We start from the raw sequence: 17438 nt of genomic DNA, 5'->3' as shown, positions 1-17438 counted from the left end.
AGTTTTTCATCCCAACCTTTTGCCTTTCCTCAGCTGCTGCGCCTCTTCCTTAAATAGGGAGGGAGAGGGGAGTTCCTGTCCCATTCCTTAGCCTGCTTCTGAGCCGCTACCTCTTCTCCTTCCTTTCCACCGAATGCGTTCGTGCATCACAGTGGTTCCTAAGTGAGAGAGGGTAATGCCAGGGGGAGAAAACCCCATAGATCTGCTCATGAATCTAGAGCATGATGTTGAGATGGAGGTTATCCAACATAGATGAGATGGTGTCTGCCGCCTTTGCTAACAAGGGGCTGCTTCCGTTGAAGGAGGAGGTGCACTGGAGGGTGCTGAGCATCATTGGTTTCACCATCGTTCATGGCGGCCTTTCTTCGGCGGGGGATGTCCCCCACATAGACGCTGTTGTCAGGGTTGCGGATGATCATGATGGCGCAGTCCCTGGATGCTCTGGCGGAGGTGCCATTGTTAGGGTTGTGATTGATGACGATGGCGCAGTCCCTAGATGCTCTGGCCGAGGTGCCGTAGTCGCCGACGTGGTGCTCAACGTTGCAGATGACGACACCCTTGAGGATCCCATAGGGTGGTAGGACATCACCAATGGAGAGCATGGCATCGCGATCGTAGTAATACTCATGGTAGAACTGGTCAGAAACTATAATAGAATAAGTTTGTGGGGGAGCCCCCGAGTGAATAGTTTTTGTATTTATGAATACATCAGCCCTTTTCATGATGAAATTACTTTGTAAGCGATGAATTTGTGCAAAAAATGAATAAGTTTTCAACTTTTATTATGGCAAACAACTTTTTGGCTTTTCTCCCTCTTTTTGTAAAAGAGGCTTGGTGCCTTCCGACTCTTCCCATAGTTACGGTCGTGAAAACTCAGAGTGCGAGTGAGCCAATTCTGATCACACTAGTGAGCAAGGAGGCCATAGCTGCCGGGGCATGGGTTTCCCATAGTCCTACCAATTATACTCAGTTTTGTTCCTAAAATCCTAGCCCTCAGGACTCGCTATGAGAAAAGAGGGAAAACTTAGAGAATGTTTGCAAAGATAGCACAGAGAGTGTTTGCAAGATAAATGTACTTATATCAGCCCCCGAGTGAGGTCCGACCCCTCGCTCTTTGTAGGGGTCGGAAGTTACTAAAGATTGGGAATTTTTGGAGACAAAACTGATAAGAAAGAGTATGTGTTTATTTAAGGGTAAAAGTGACGTAGCTGCTCAATGTTCCAGGCGTTGGTGAAGACCTTGCTGTCTATGGTTTTCAACTTGTAGGCGCCTGGCCGGAGCACTTCTATGATGACATAGGGCCCCTCCTAGGGCGCAGAGAATTTGTGACAGTCCTTGTTGCTCTGTACGAGGCGGAGAACCAGATCCCCAATGTTGAAGGCTCGGTCCCACACCCGTCGGTTGTGGTACCGATGCAGTGCCTGCTGGTACTTGGCCGAACGGAGGAGGGCGATGTCATGGGCTTCGTCTAGCTGGTCCATGGTGTCTTCATGGGATGCCTTGGCTCCTTGTTCATCATATTCTCTGATTCTTGGTGCTCCATAGTTGAGGTCCATCGGTAGGACAACCTCGGAACCATAGACCATGAAGAGAGGTGTGTAGCCGGTGACTCGGCTAGGAGTTGTCCTTAGGCTATAGAGCACTGTAGGGAGCTCAACGACCTAGCATGCGCTGAACTTGTTCAACCGGCTAAAGATCCTAGGCCTGAGGCCCTATAGGAGCATGTTGTTTGCATGCTCGACCTACCCATTCGTTCTAGGGTGCGTGACCGTAGCCCAATCGACTCGAATGTGTTGTTCATCACAGAATCGAATGAATTTCTTGTCGGTGAATTATGTGCCATTGTCTATGATGATGGAGTTTGGTACTCCAAAGTGATGGATGATGTTGAGGAAGAACAACATAGCTTGCTCGGATTTGATGACAAAGATCGGCCGAGCTTCGATCCATTTTGTGAACTTGTCTATGGTGACAAGCAAATGGGTGTAGCCCTCGGGTGCCTTTTTAAGAGGCCCAACCAGATCAAGCCCCCAGACTGCAAAGGGCCACATGATGGGGATCATCTAGAGTGCCTAGGTCGGGAGGTGAGTTTCTGAGCGTAGTACTGGCACCCTTTGCAGGTGCGTACTATTTGCTCAGCGTCGGCTACTAGAGTGGGCCAGTAGAAGCCCTGTCAGAATGCATTCCCATCCAAGGTTCTAGGCATGATGTGGTGATTGTAGACCCCACCATGGATATTGCTCAGCAGAAGCTTCCCCTATTCGACTAGGATATAGAGCTGTAAGATCCTAGTGTGGCTCCATTTGTAGAGTTCGCCTTCTACAAGGATGAAGCATTTGGCGCGACGTGCGAGCCATCGAGCCTCTATCTTATCCATTGGTGGTGTGTCATGGAGGAGGTAGTCGAGGTAGAGTGTTCTACAGTCATCCAGAGGGTCGGACACTATCGTTGGTTCCTCTTCAAGCTCCATGACCACGGGGCCAGAGGGAGCCGTCGGTTGGTCAACCCCTAGGGCTAGATCAGATGGGCCATTGTTGGCTCGTTCCACCCCTTGGTAGCATACCGAGGGCTTATGTTGGTCGCTAGCAAAGATGCCCGTTGGCACCGGCTCTCGACCAGATGCCGCTTTTGCAAGTGCATCGGCCGTCTCGTTGAGGCGCCTTGGGATGTGGTTGAGTTCGAGGCCATCGAATTTGTCCTACAGCCATCGGACCTCCTGGCAGTACGCAGCCATCTTGGTGTCATGGTAGCTGGACTCCTTCATGACTTGGTTGATGACTAGCTGGGAGTTGCCTCGGATGTCAAGTCATTGGATGCCTAACTCGATGGTGATGCATAGGTTGTTGATGAGTGCTTCATATTCGGCCATGTTATTTGATGAGCAAAAATGGAGATGAACCATGTACCTCATGTGGACCCCGAGGGGTGACACAAAGACCAGCCCTGTGCTGGCACCCTTCTTCATCAGCAACCCATCAAAGTACATTATCTAGTACTCTTGATCAATGACCGCCGGTGGTGTCTGGACCTCGGTCCATTCAGCGATGAAGTCAGCCAACACCTGGGACTTGATCGCCGTTTGGGAGGCATATGTGATGCCTTGATCCATCAACTCAAGTGCCCACTTTGCAGTTCTTCCTATGGTGTCCTGGCTCTAGACGACCTCACCAAGGGGGAATGACGTCACAACCATTATGGGATGCGACTCGAAGTAGTGGCGTAGCTTCCTCTTGGTGATGAGGACGGTGTAAAGAAGCTTCTAGATTTGGGAGTAGTGGGTTTTGGAGTTAGATAGTACCTCACTGATTAAGTACACAGGGCACTACACCTTGAGGGCGTGCCCCTCTTCCTCTCGCTCTACTACCAGGGCGGCACTGACCACTTGCATGGTGGTCGCTATGTATAGCAGGAGGGATTCTCCGTCGCTTGGAGGAACTAGGATCGGGGGCCTTGTCAGAAGTAGTTTGACCATGTCAAGTGCCTCCTAGGCCTTGGATATCCACTCGAAGCAGTCAGCTTTCTTTAGGAGTCGATATAGGGGGAGACCTCATTCATCGAGGTGCGAGATGTATCGGCTAAGTGCGGAGGCACCCTGTGATTCGCTGAACCCCCTTTATGTTCTGAATTGGGCCCATCCTTGTGATGGCTGAGATTTTCTCTAGGTTGGCTTTGATGCCACACTCGGAGATGATGAAGTCGAGCAGCATACCCCTTGGGACCCTGAAAACACACTTCTTGGGGTTGAGTTTGATGCAGTTCGCTTGGAGTTTTACAAAGGTCTGCTCAAGATCGACAATGAGGTGGTTAGCCCATTTGGATTTAACTACGATGTCATCGACGTAGGCCTCAACAGTCCGCCCGATGAGGTCCCATAAGCATTTGAGTATACAGCGTTGGTATGTAGCCCAGCGTTCTTCAGACCAAACAACATTGAGACATAGCAGAACAATCCGAAGGGTGTGATGAAAGACGTTGCGAGCTAGTCAGATTCTTTCATTGCAATTTGATGGTAGCTAGAGTAGGCAACAAGGAAGCAGAGGGTTTCACACCCCAAGGTAGAGTTGACTATTTGGTCTATGCGTAGCGAAGGAAACGGATCCTTTGGACATGCCTTATTGAGGCCCATATAGTCTATGCACATCCTCCATTTCCTTCTCTTCTTTTGCACGAGAACGGGATTAGCTAATCACTCTAGGTGGTGTACTTCCCTGATGAATTCGGCCGCTGATAGTTTTGCTATCTCTTCACCGATAGCCCTATGCTTCTCCTCGTCAAAGCGACGCAGGTGTTGCTTCACTGGCTTGGAGTCTGGATGGATCTTCAAGGTATGCTCAGCGACCTCCCTCGGAATGCCTAGCATATCTGAGGGCTTCCACGCAAAGATGTCTTTGTTACCGTGGAGGAAGTGGACAAGCGTGCTTTCCTATTCAGAGGAAAGCGTGGTACCAATGCATACCGTTTTACCCTCGGAGCTGCTAGGATCTATGAGGACCCCCTTGGAGCCCTCTACCGATTCGAACGACCCGATTGATTTCTTCGCGTCGAGCGCTTCTTCGGCAACCTCCTCCTTAAGGGCGGCGAGTTCCCCAGAGGTGATGATTGTTGTGGTGTGGACGCAGCACTCGACCTCACACTCGTAGGCCTACTGGAAGGAGGTGCCGACAGTGATGACCCCATGGTGGGCCCGGCATCTTTAGCTTGAGGTATGTATAGTTGGGGACGGCCATGAACTTCGCGTAGCATGGTCATCCTAGGATGGCGTGGAAGGTTCTAGGGAACCCAACCACCTCGAAGGTGAGGGTCTCAGTCCTATAATTAAACTGACCCCCGAAGGTGATGGGCAGATCGATCTGTCCTAGTGGCATGGCCTCTTTCCTGGGCATGATGCCGTGAAAAGGCACTCGGGTTGCATGGAGGTTCGTCCAGTCGATGCCCATCTCGTCGAGCATCTTGGCATACATGATGTTGAGGCTGCTGCCTCCGTCCATCAGTACTTTGGTGAGTCACTTTGGGTCGATGATCGGGTTGACGACAAGTGAATACCTCCCCGGGTGCGGGATGGTATCCGGATGGTCAGTCCGATCGAAGGTTATGGTGGACTCCGACCACCTAAGGAAGGGAGGTGTGGCTGGTTGGGCTATGTAGACCTCACAGCGCGTGATCTTCTGACGGTGTTTGGAGTCGTAGGCCACCGATCCCCTGAAGATCATAAGGTAGCCGTCCAGTGTTGGAAAGCCATCGTCCTTCTCCTCAGTGTCGTCCGTAGTGGGGGCAGGTTCCTTCCCCTGCTCTCCTTTGTTGGAGCTTCTAGACAAGAACTTCTGCATGATGCCATAGTCCTTGAGCAGATGCTTTACGGGAAAGGCATGGTTCAGGCCCTGCCCCTCGAGTAATTTTTTGAAGTGGTTCGGAGTGCCCTCCGTGGGCTTCCAATGACCCTTACGGTCAGCAGCGGCCACGAGCGAGTCCTCGCGCCATTGTTTCTTGTTCTTCCTTTTGGCGGAATGATTAGAGGTGCCTTCACCAGTAGTCTCGTTGATGAGGACATCACTCCTTCGGATGTACCCACTGATCCTCCAACCGTCATGCAAGGTCCAATGACCCGGGCTCGAATGCGTCAACTCAATTTAGAGGTGAGCTCGTTCTTATGCGATCCTTTTCATACTTTTCAGAATAGACTACTACGTAATGATGTTATCTTGCTTAGGAACATTGGAGAGGGTCATGAGGGACTTAGAGGATGTGGTGGAGGCGATGATGACCAGCAAGGACGTCCAACAGAAACCGGAGGCCCGATCCAACATGATTTTGAGTCTGTCTCGGCCTCCAGGACTAGTCTTCCTTAAACTAGTCACCCAAGATGCATCCAGACTCTGTTTTCGACGATCCACATATGGTTGGAAAGACAATTTGATAAGTAAGCTAATCCAAGTGGTCTCATGTCAAAATCCCTATAGAATCAACGGGAATCGTTGAAACAATTTAGCATCCAGAATCTACCAGGGTGTTGCGACACCGTCTTTTGGTCCGTTGGACCGTGTATCGTGTTTGGGCCCATTAGGGGGCACATCCAGGGTAGGTGATGACCCTAAGACCTTTATAATCATATGCCACCACCGCTATTAGGTTTTGGGTTTTGCTTAGATTAATCTGTTAAGAACAGTTTCGCCGTTCATCGGTTTGTGAGACCCCAACTTCGTGAGATTAATCATTCATCTGTAATTTGGTTGCTTTCTTTCTTGTTCTTGTTTATGTTCTTCATTGTGCAAACAGGGATTAGCCTTCTTGGTGAGGTCAACTAGATCCATGTCATGGTTGATAACCAGAGGAGTTGTGGTGCTAAGATTACAGGGTTTGATCTTTCGATGTGAAGCTGGATCGGTGTGTTATTCTCGGCCACAACGATAGTTACCTCTACCTGATGGAAGATTGGGATTCCCGTTCCCATTAAGTGGTATCAGAGCTAAGGTATACCGTTAGGTTCAAATTTATCCCCTAGTTTTGAGTGTTTCACATTCATCCCATACTCCAGTGCCATACTTGTTTTTTCCTGTCCTAGAACCTTCCACGCCATAGTCCTTGCATATTTCAGTTTCAGAGTCCGTCGTGTTGACTTTGTGCCCTAGTCGAGGTCTTGTTGCTAGTTAGGTCATGTTAGAGTCTAGTTCGTGTGTTTTCCCTCATCGTTTCCATCAAATCTTTGCTTTGGTGACCAATTTTACGCACATTGTTCCCGTTTTGTCCTCTAATTTGGAGCCAATTCTTAAAACTGATCTAGTTTTTGCATACGAACTCGGATTTCAATGTTCCATTATCAAAATTGATTAGAAAAAAATTTGGATCCATCCATCCCTAGCTTTATCAGGGTTGGAGATTTTTATTTTGGTCAAAAACTGGTCACAAGATCCTCTTTTCGTGGTCACAAGCTTTTTGTCGTTTTTAGCACGTCTTCTGAAATTTCCACAGGCCATGTCTTTCACTTGTTTTGGCTCATATTTTATGTGGTTACTTCTTTTGTGCTCCTAAGTGAAGGAAAAATATCAAAAAAAGAAAAAGAAAAAGTTGAAATTTCCCAAAAAACAACAACAGCCCAAAAAATAGAAAAAAGAGGGGCAAAAGAGGAACAATATCTAGAGGAGCACATAGAGAAGGCCAAAGTGAGTTGTGTTAGCGTGTGCTATCTAGTTTCTTATTTGTGTTGTTGTTGCCATCCACCATACTTGTTTTTCACACCCCCGTCACCTTGCTATCCACCATACTTGTTTGTTACACACCTGGTACTTGAAATATTTTAGACCAGCAATGAGAACAAGTACTTTGGACTATAATTTAGCATTACTTTCCGTTACTGACTTGTGTGCTAGATATACATATTATTCTTTGTGTGCCTTCCAAGCTCCACAACCTCTTCAGATTAGTACAGAAAAAGGGTCTTGCAATCTCGGTACCACTGCCTCACAGGTATCACGAACCAGCCGCCGGTTGTACCGCCCACTACTTGTGTTGGTAAGAACTTTGTAAGAGCTTGGTAAGATGCTTCCACTTGCTATGAAAAGTGACACCACTACAACTACAACCACGTAGTCATTTGGTAGGGATAACTTTCACTGTTTGTTCCTGTTTTTGTGTTTACAATGGTAGGGGATGAACAGACTGGAGATAACAATCCTAAGGGTTTCAACAAGTGTGTCAGCCAAGAGCAACTACAAGCTGTTGTAGAGGATGCCCAAAAAAGGATGAATGAGGCTATTAGGAAGGCCGTCATTGATGCACTCATTGAACTCAACATTGGCAACAACATGGAGAGATTGAACAAACAAATTTCCACGCTAACCGACAAGGTTACTGAGTTGGAAACCATTGTGGCGGGCAATAACGACGTATCCGACAGCAACACCGATGCTAGTGGGAACATAGATAGAGCAGCCTTCCAACAAGCAAGATTACGATGATGTCTTCGCTGCAACACGACAGGTATGGGTGGTGTCCACCACCATCAAGGTAATAATCACCATGTGCCCGATGATCCTTATGCTAAGATTAAGTTCACAATACCATCTTTTTTGGGTCATTATGATGCTAAGGGATATCTTGATTGGGAGATGACAGTAGAACAAAAGTTTAGCACCCACCTTGTGCCTGAGCATCATAGAGTTCGACAACTACTAGTGAGTTTAAGGATTTTGCCATTATTTGGTGGAATGGGCTAGCTACACAGGATGCTTTACCTAGTTCGTGGGAAGAACTTAAGGTAGCTATGCATGCTCGCTTTGTACCTCCTTATCATAGAGACTTGCGTAAGAAATTGATGCGTTTAGAACAAGGAGATAAATCTGTGCAGGATTACTATGGTGAGCTCCAAAAGGGATTGATGTGTTGTAGTGTTGTCGAGGGCAACGAAGATTCCATTTGTCGATTTTATTTGGGTTTGAGGCATGAGATTCAGGACATTGTTGATTATAAAGAATTTAACACTGTCAACCAGTTGTTTCAATTTGCTATGCTTGTAGAAAAGGAATTGCAGGGGCGTGAACAGCAGAGCAAGAGCAGGGTCAGCACCACTTACGCGCCACGATCGGCACCATCTTTGGGGCTAACCAAGCCAACCACTTTTTGGCCACCACCACCAGCGAGCAAACAACCAACAGCCTTTAGAGTTTCTGCTACACCTAAGACACCTCCCGCATGACCTTTAAATTTAGGTAAAAATTCTTTGCAGGTGCCTACCAAGACTGCCTCATCCGTTGCATCGACAGGACGCACTTCGAGCATTTAGTGCCACCGCTGCCATGGCATTGACCATGTGCAGAAGGACTGCCCAAGTTAGCGAGCATATATTGCTATAGAAGATGGTTACATCAGCACTTTCGACATTGATGATGAAGAAGACCAAGATACAGATGAGGAGGACGGCGAAGTCCTTGGTGATGAGGCCACGGTAGCCTATAGGAGCATCATTGTACAACGGGTGCTTAGCTCACAAGTACAGCAACCTGAGAAGCTACAACGCCATAACTTGTTCCAGATTTTCTTCATTATTAGCAATCATCGAGCACGTGTCATTATTGATGGAGGTAGCTGCAATAATTTGGTGAGTTCTGATTTGGTCAAGAAGCTTGGCTTGACCACACGCCTGCACCCATGTTCATACCATATTCAGTGGCTAAATGATTCTGGAAAAGCAAAGGTAACACAAACTTGCAGAGTTTCATTTTCCATTGGTTCTTATGCTGATTCTGTTGATTGTGATGTGGTACCTATGCAAGCCTGTTCACTCTTATTGGGTCATCCTTGGGAACATGATAATGATGCTACACACTATGGTAGAAGTAATAAATATACTTTTGTGCATAAAGGAAAGAAAATTACTTTGGTACCTTTGACCCCTGCTCAAATTGTACAAGCTAATAGAGAACGCGCTGCTAGTTTGAATGATGTTCAATCTAAAAATCAGCAAGTTGCTAATTATATTCTCCCACCTAAAAAGGATAAGTCTACATCTAATTCTAAGGCCAAGGGGATTAAATTGAAGGGTGGTGTTATGCTTGCAACAAAATGTGACTTTGCTGAAATTTCTGATGGTGATATTTGCTATGCTTTGGCATGCAAACGAGCTATGTTTTTGATTGATGATATTGTTAGCTCGGTGCCTCCTGCTATCACTAACCTTTTGCAGGAGTATGAGGATATTTTTGTAGCTGAGATACCCCTGGGGCTGCCACCTATGAGAGGGATAGTGCATCAAATCAATTTGATTTTGGAAGCAACCTTGCCCAATCAGGCTGCCTATTGAACCAATCTCGAAGAGACTAAGGAAATTCAACGGCAAGTCCAAGACTTTTTGGACCGCGGGTATATATGTGAAAGCCTTAGTCCTTGTGATGTTCCTGTACTTTTGGTTCCTAAGAAAGATGGAACTTGGCGTATGTGTGTTGATTGTAGAGCCATCAATAATATTACTATTCGGTATCGTTATCCTATTCCTAGGCTAGACGACATGCTTGTTGAGTTGTGTGGTTCTATAATTTTTACCAAGATTGACTTGCAAAGTGGCTACCACCAAATTAAAATGAAACTTGGAGATGAATGGAAAATCGTGTTTAAAACCAAATTTGGGTTGTATGAGTGGTTAGTAATGCCTTTTGGTTTGACCAATGCACCTAGCACTTTCATGCGCTTAATGAATGAGGTTTTTAGAGCTTTTATTGGTCGTTTTGTGGTAGTTTACTTTATTGATATATTGATTTATAGCAAGTCTTTTGATGAACATATGGATCACTTACGTGCTGTTTTTAATGCTTTATGTGATGCCTATTTATTTGGTAACCTTGAGAAGTGCATCTTTTGTATGGATCGAGTTTCTTTTCTTGGCTATGTTGTAACTCCATAGGGACTTGAGGTGGACGAGATGAAAATTGAAGCCATAAAGAGCTGGCCGGTTCCCCAAACCATCACATAGGTGAGGAGTTTTCTTGGTCTTACAGGATTCTACTACCGCTTCGTCAAAGATTTCAGCACCTTTGCTGCCCCATTGCATGAGTTGATGAAGAAAGGGGTGGTGTTTCATTGGGGAAAGGCACATGAGGAGTCCTTTGACACTTTGAAGGACAAGCTCACACACGCACCATTGCTGCAACTTCCAAATTTTGGTAAGACTTTTGAGCTAGAATGTGATGCTAGTGGAGTTGGCATTGGGGGCGTTTTGATGCAAGATGGTAAACCCATTGCTTACTTTAGTGAAAAATTGCATGGTCCTGTTCTGAATTATTCCATGTATGATAAGAAATTGTATGCCCTTGTCCGTTCTTTAGAGACGTTGTGTCATTATTTATGGCCTAAAGAATTTGTTATTCATTCTTATCATGAATCACTTAAGTATCTTTGCTCTCAACATAATCTGAATCATAGTCTTGCTAAATGGGTTGAATTTATTAAATATTTTCCTTATATTATTAAACACAAGAAAGGGAAGGATAATGTGATTGCTGATGCTTTGTCTAGACGATATACATTGCTGTCCCAACTTGATTGTCGGATTTTTGGGCTTGAATCAGTAAACGAACAATATGCGCTTGATCCTGATTTTAAGGACGTGTTGCTAAATTGTAGAGAGGGACATACATGGAATAAGTTTATGATCAATGATGGGTTTTTGTTTAGAGCTAACCGCCTATGCATTCTAGTTGGTTCCGTTCGTCTTTTGTTGTTGCAGGAGGCACATGGAGGCGGATTGATGGTACATTTTGGAGCTAAGAAGACAGAGGAGGTGTTCTCCACATATTTCTTTTGGCCTAGGATGAGGCGAGATGTAGAACGGTACGTGGCTCGGTGCACCACATGTCAAAAAGCTAAGTCACGGTTGAACCCACATGGTTTGTATATGCCTCTTCCTATTCCTTCTACTCCTTGGGCCGATATATCTATGGATTTTGTGTTGGGTTTGCCAAGGACTAAGAGGGGGAGGGATAGTATTTTTGTGGTGGTTGATCGTTTTTCTAAGATGGCACATTTTATTCCTTGTCATAAGAGCGACAATGCTGTTCATATTGCTGACCTTTTCTTTTAAGAAATCGTTCGCTTGCATGGTATGCCTTCTACTATTGTTTCAGATCACGATGCAAAATTCTTGAGTCATTTTTGGTGTACTTTATGGAATAAATTGGGGACCAAGCTGTTGTTTTCTACAACATGTCATCCCCAAACTGATGGGCAAACTGAGGTGGTGAATCGAACATTGTCCACCATGTTGGAAGCAATTTTGAAGTGCTGTTTGAAGATGTGGGAAGAGTGTTTGCCGCATGTGGAGTTTGCATATAACAGGGCGGAACATTCCACCGCCAAGGTAAGTCCTTTTCAGGTAGTGTATGGTTTTAACCCTCGCACTCCTATTGATCTTTTGCCTTTACCTACCACTGAGATAACACATAGTGATGCTAGAGAGCATGTTGAATTCATTCGTAAGTTGCACAAAACAACTAAAGCAAATTTTGAAAGAATGAATGAAAAGTATAGAATTGCTGGTAGTAAAGGTAGAAAAGAAATTAAACTTGAACCGGGTGATTTGGTTTGGTTACATTTGAGAAAAGATAGATTTCTTGAGCTGCATAAGTCTAAATTAATGCCAAGAGCAGCTGGTCCTTATAAGATAATTAAGAAAACAAATGATAATGCCTACAAACTTGAGTTGCCACCCAAGTTCGGGGTTAGTCCCACCTTTAACATTGCAGATCTGAAGCCTTATTTGGGAGAAGAAGATGAGCTTTAGTCGAGGATGACTCAAATTCAAGTGGGGGAGGATGATGAGGAAATCACTCCTTTGGATGTACCCACTGATCCTTCAACCATCATGCAAGGTCCAATGACCCGGGCTCGAATGCGTCAACTCAATTTAGAGGTGAGCTCGTTCTTAAGCGATCCTTTTCATACTTTTGAGAATAGACTACTACCTAATGATGTTATCTTGCTTAGGAACATTGTAGAGGGTCATGAGGGACTTAGAGGATGTGGTGGAGGCGATGATAACCAGCAAGGACATCCAACAGAAACCGGAGGCCCGATCCAACATGATTTCGAGTCTGTCTCGGCCTCCAGGACTAGTTTGCCTTAAACTGGTCACCCAGGACGCATTCAGACTCCGTTTTCGATGATCCATATATGGTTGGAAAGCCAATTTGATAAGGAAGCTAATACAAGTGGTCTCACATAAAAATCTCTTCGGAATCAACAGGAATCATCGAAACAAGTTAGCATCCAGAATCTATCAGGGTGCTGTGACACCGTCTTTTGGTCCGTTGGGCTGTGTATCGTGTTTGGGCCCATTAGGGGGGCGCGTCTAGGGTAGGTGACAACCGTAAGACCTTTATAATCATACGTTGCCGCCGCTATTAGGTCTTGAGTTTTGCTTAGATTAATCTGTCAAGAACAATTTTGCCATTCATCGGTTTGTGAGACTCTAACTTCGTGAGATTAATCATTCATCTGCAATTTGATTGCCTTCTTTCTTGTTCTTGCTTGTGTTCTTCGTTACGTAGGCAGGGATTAGCCTTCTTGGCGAGGTCAACCGGATCCGTGTCTTGGTTGATAACCAGAGGAGTTGTGGTGCTAAGATTGTAGGGTTTGATCTTTCGATCTGAAGCCGGATCGGTGTGTCATTCTCCGCCACTTGTCCTCATCACTCGTCCCACCTTGCCTTGCCCTCAAGGCGATCGAAGATCACTCTGGCCGCCTCTTCTCCTAAGGCATGGCTGGTGGCGATGTCCAGGAGTTCCTTGGTGGTTCGTGGGCCCTTGTGTCCTAGCTTATGAACCAAGGACTCGTAGGTCATCTCGGATAGGAAGGCTCCTATCACATCGGTGTCGGCGACGTTAGGGAGCTCGCTGCACTATCGGGAGAAGCGTCGGATGTACCTACGGAGGGTCTCACCGGCCTTCTAATGGCAGTTCTTGAGGTCCCATAGGTTCCCAGGGTGCCTATACGTGCCCTAGAAGTTTCCCACAATGATCTCCTTCAGATCTGCCCAACTCTAGATTGCGTTGGACGGCAGGTGTTCCAACCACGCTCATGCTGAATTGGCCAAGAACAGTGGAAGGTTGTGGATAATGAAGTCGTCATTATCCACACCACTGGCTTGATAGGCAAGCTAATAGTCTTCAAGCCAAAGTCCAGGGTTTGTCTCCCCATATTATTTAGGGATATTGGTAGGTGGTCGATACCTTGCCGGGAACACAGCATTGAGGATGTGCCGGCTAAAAGCCTAAGGCCCTGATAGGCCAGGGCTCGGGCTTCAGTCCTCACCACTGTCGTAGCATCTGCCGTGTCGAGGATGATAGCCGCGGCGGGCTCCTTCCCTTGGGTCGCTGTAGGTGCGCCTGCGGGCATCGATGGTGCTGCGTGCATCGTGGTTGCGGCTGAGACGCTGATGTATCTAGGCCACAGCGTGCTGCCTACCGCCTTGTGTTGCTTGGTGGACTAATGCATCCCAAGCGAGACGCACTGAGGGCGTACGCTGGCTGGTGTCGAGCTCGCGTCGCTAGGACAATGAGCTTTCCACCTGCTGTGTCGTCGCATGCTTGAGCAGCATGCGTATTTTGCGGTGGGCCGACGATCCTTGGGCGTCGCGACCTCTAGAAGGTCATGAAGCAAGGCCATTGTGGTAGCGATGTTCTGGCTTGCCTGAGCGAAGTGAGGAAGGGTTTCATCGTCGGCAATGATCCTTTGGTTTACATCACAGGCCAAGGCGCGTGCACGCCCACCATTTCCGTGGCGTTCGATCTCCTGATCGACCTCCACGTACTCCCGAACAAGCTATTGTTTGGCTTTGTCTATCTCCTACTTTTGGGCTCTCAGCTGCTCCACCCCTACGTGAGGCGGGGTCGCTGTCCCCCATTTGGTTCCACTGCTGGGGTTGCCTACCAAAGTAGTCTCCTCTGCGAAGATGCTTTGGACGTGTCCCTCGGGGGTTCCACCATGAAACATTCCCAGGAGGGGTGATGGCTCTCCCTGCTGGAGTCAGAGCCAGAGTCCGACCCTAGCCCATCCGTGAGGAGGCCGAGGAGGGATTCCGTGATGCTTTCGATCATCCCCATGAACTCGTTGTTCGTGGGGGATGGGATCATGCGCTGTGCCACAAGGTGGCTAATGGTCGCCGCGGCATTGCAGAGACCGAACGAAAGCAGAGTGTTTCGGAGAGAGGGTGAGGCAGCGTGGGTCCTCCCTGGAAGGCTGGGGTCCAGGGGAGACGCCGAGCTGGCGCTCAAGCCTCCCATAGCTGGAGCCGATGGAGGGGAGGGATTGGATGGCGACATGAGCCCATGCCAACTCTCCCCCCACTGTGATGATGAAGTCCGAGTCATCAAAACGCACGTGTGCACCCAGGACCCAACTGATTGTGTGGTTAGCCATCCGAGGCCTGATTTGGAATGTGCAAAGGCCTCTACCTGGCGTGCCAACTGTCGGTGTTTCGAACAAACACCGGTTAGTGAATTTATAATTGTTGCGCGTTAGGCTCGGATGGTGTACTAATGGATACAAGGTTTATACTGGTTCAGGCAAAATATCCCTACGCCCAGTCCGCTGCTGCTCGTGTTATTAGTAATAAAAAAGGTTCATAGTAAGGGGTACAAATGGTCAAGAGAGGGACAGGTTCCAAGTCTCTGATGGAAAGGTTAAAAGGACGCCAAGAACTTTGTTGCTGCTTGGCTGTGTGCTGTGTGTTATCTGTCAAAAATAATCGATCAAAAGTCGGTCCCCTTCGTGGGGTGCCCTGTCCTCCCTTTTATAGACCAAGGGAGAGCAGGGGTTATAGATGGGAGAAAGTGGAAAAAATCAAAGGTAGAGAAGGTTCTTCGGGGGAGCCGGGTCTTCCTTTTCCCGTGTGCCTGCCCTTCTAACATGGCAGACCGTGTCAGGGATGGCGTGTCCGCTGATCCTTATAGGGTCGTGCCCTAGCCTCTGTCAGCAAGTGGGTGTGTCCCATCCTACACCGGCGGATGGTGCGGCGTGTCGGAGGGCCAAGCTATGACCCTTTGGGGAGTAGACGGGGAAGTGACCCTACGCCCGTCACTGTAGGTGATGTGAATTCTGTCTTGGATCATAGTGGTTGTCGCATGCTTGCATTAGTATCCGCGTCCGAGGGCTGATGGTGGCGCCTACAACACTGTGGGACAAAAGTCAGCACCTACAACACTGTTCGGGCACTGTTAGGTCAAAAAGGTCAAAAGGGGCTTAAAGGGCCCGTCCCATTGTATCCTAATGGTGCCTTCCTGCAGGCGTACAGGGCATGGCCCTCGATACTGCGGTTGACTCGAATGTCCTGTCGTCCCCTGGGCTCGTCTTTATGAAGGATTAGGGTGCAGTCGTTGGGCAAGGAAGAGCTAGCCCTCAGTCATCGAGCGAGGCGGAGTCTGCCCTCGGACGTCGGGCGAGGTGGGGCTAGCCCTCAGCCACCGGGTGAGGCGGAGTCTAGCCCTTAGCCGTCAGTCGAGGCGGAGCCCGCCCTTGGACGTCGGGCGAGGCGGAGCCTGTCCTTAGCCATCCGACGAGGCGGAGTCTAGCCCTCGGGGGTCGGGCGAGGCGGAGCCCGCCCTCGGACGTCAGGCAAGGCGGAGCCAGCCCTTAGCTATCGGGTGAGGCGGAGTCTAGCCCTCGGGAGTCGGGAGAGGCGGGACCAATCTTCCGTCGTTCGGGCAAGAAGCGCAGTAGTATTCTTGTCTAACCGGAAGTGTCAACGTTCGATGGTTATTAGTTCCACCTCACTGGGTACCCCGGTATTAGGTCCCCGACACTCACCATACATAGGTCGGCCTTGCCCTTTCGGCCACAACACCGCCACCATCGTGCAGATTCACCGCGACCATGGTAGGAATCCACACACCACCGGGTTTCGGCGTCACTCCTCCACCGTGTTGGCCTCCTAACTCGCCGGCGATTGCCTCGACTACCTGCCGCCCTACCGGCCACCCCACGCGCTCCCCGCGAGTTCGTGTGACCGTGACGGCGGACTTAAAGAGGTGAAGTACTGGGAAGAGGATATGAAAAGAACTAGGGGGCCTATCTGCTTATTTGTAAGTCCCAAACCAGGCTCACGTTGTCCACGCCACGTCGGTCAAAACCTTGTTCCGATGAGTTATGGACCTAAGTGGCATACTAAAACAACATTAGGGTGCTAAAAGTACGATTTGAGAGTTTGTGGACCTAAGTGACACCCTAAGACAAGTTCAAAGGCCTACGATGCATTTACCTCTAAAAATAAAAATAAAATTTATAACATTAAATAGACTAGCAATATTTGCAACGGCAGAAAGACAATAAACAGAAAACTTAGTATTATACAGTAATATTTGCTTAGCTTCTTGCTAGTTCCATCTTTGCCATGCATTGCACGGTGGCTTACCATATCTGAAATGAAATGCATCGTCCATATTTACAGAAATACGATGGAACTAAATGTCGTTTTCTACATTTTCTCATGCCTTTTCTTATTTGAACTCTTTTAATTCATGGTTGTTGTCAATATCCATATCTCCGTAATGCTCCTCAACAATTCTTTGTTTCCACCCAAAACTAATTTTCAGCCCTTAAATTTTATTTGGGTGCTAAAATAGTTTAATTTATTTGTACCAGGGGTCCAGGCCCATGCCGAGGTCATCTAACCCATTAGCTAGCTAACATCACCTATTGTAATTCCCCCAAAATGCATTGCCATTCTCCTTTTAAAAAACAAAATCATGTCCCAGAGCCACTGGCTCCTGGAGTCCGGGTCCTTGTTTCTCGTATCTATTCACAAAGCTACGTATAAAGCAGAATTGTATATGCTACTCTGCTCAAACTGGCAACACACAATGAGCTCAAAAAATCCCCACCTTCTCTCCTTTCTTCTCAGTCCCAGCATCACACTTCGCGCCAGCGCCATCTCTAACGCCTCTTCATTCTTCCAGTGG

This window comes from Miscanthus floridulus, chromosome 1, assembly GCF_019320115.1.
Source record: "Miscanthus floridulus cultivar M001 chromosome 1, ASM1932011v1, whole genome shotgun sequence".
In the NCBI taxonomy this organism is placed as follows: Eukaryota; Viridiplantae; Streptophyta; class Magnoliopsida; order Poales; family Poaceae; genus Miscanthus; species Miscanthus floridulus.
This window is presented reverse-complemented; position numbering follows the sequence as displayed.